The sequence below is a fragment of the Mustela putorius genome, unplaced genomic scaffold (assembly GCF_011764305.1).
Source record: "Mustela putorius furo isolate JIRA1106 unplaced genomic scaffold, ASM1176430v1.1 tig00003871_pilon_pilon_pilon, whole genome shotgun sequence".
Lineage (NCBI taxonomy): Eukaryota > Metazoa > Chordata > Mammalia > Carnivora > Mustelidae > Mustela > Mustela putorius.
In genome coordinates this window covers 8,541,691-8,542,213 of record NW_025422023.1, presented here as the reverse complement: position 1 = coordinate 8,542,213, position 523 = coordinate 8,541,691, and the positions used below count along the sequence as shown (strand labels likewise).

At 38.8% G+C, this 523-nt stretch overlaps 1 pseudogene; it reads right to left on the bottom strand.

Moving 5' to 3' along the window:
• Nucleotides 1-203: 203 nt before the first annotated feature.
• Nucleotides 204-322, bottom strand: LOC123388087 (annotated as a pseudogene).
• Between the last annotated feature and the right edge of the window lie 201 nt (nucleotides 323-523).

Below are 523 nucleotides of genomic sequence, written 5' to 3'. Positions count from 1 at the left end.
AACTTTATGTCAATATATTCTACAACTTATAAAAAATGGATAACTTCCTTGAAAGTTGTGAACTGCAAAGACTTACTGAAAAATAAATATGTAATACAAATGTCCTGGTGTCTATTTAATACTTTTGAATTTGAGTTAAAAACTTTTGCATAAAGAAAATTTCAGACGAGATCGGGCGCGTTCAGGGTGGTATGGCCGTAGACAGCCTACAGCACCCGGTATTCCCAGGCGGTCTCCCATCCAAGTACTAACCAGGCCCGACCCTGCTTAGCTTCCGAGATCAGACGAGATCGGGCGCATTCAGGGTGGTATGGAGCCCAGCAGGAGAAGAGAAATCATAAAGATCAGAGCAGAAATCAATGAAATAGAAACCAAAAAAACAATAGAACAAATCAACGAAACTAGGAGCTGGTTCTTTGAAAGAATTAATAAGATTGATAAACCCCTGGCCCGACTTATCAAAAAGAAAAGAGAAAGGACCCAAATAAATAAAATCATGAATGAAAGAGGAGAGATCACAACT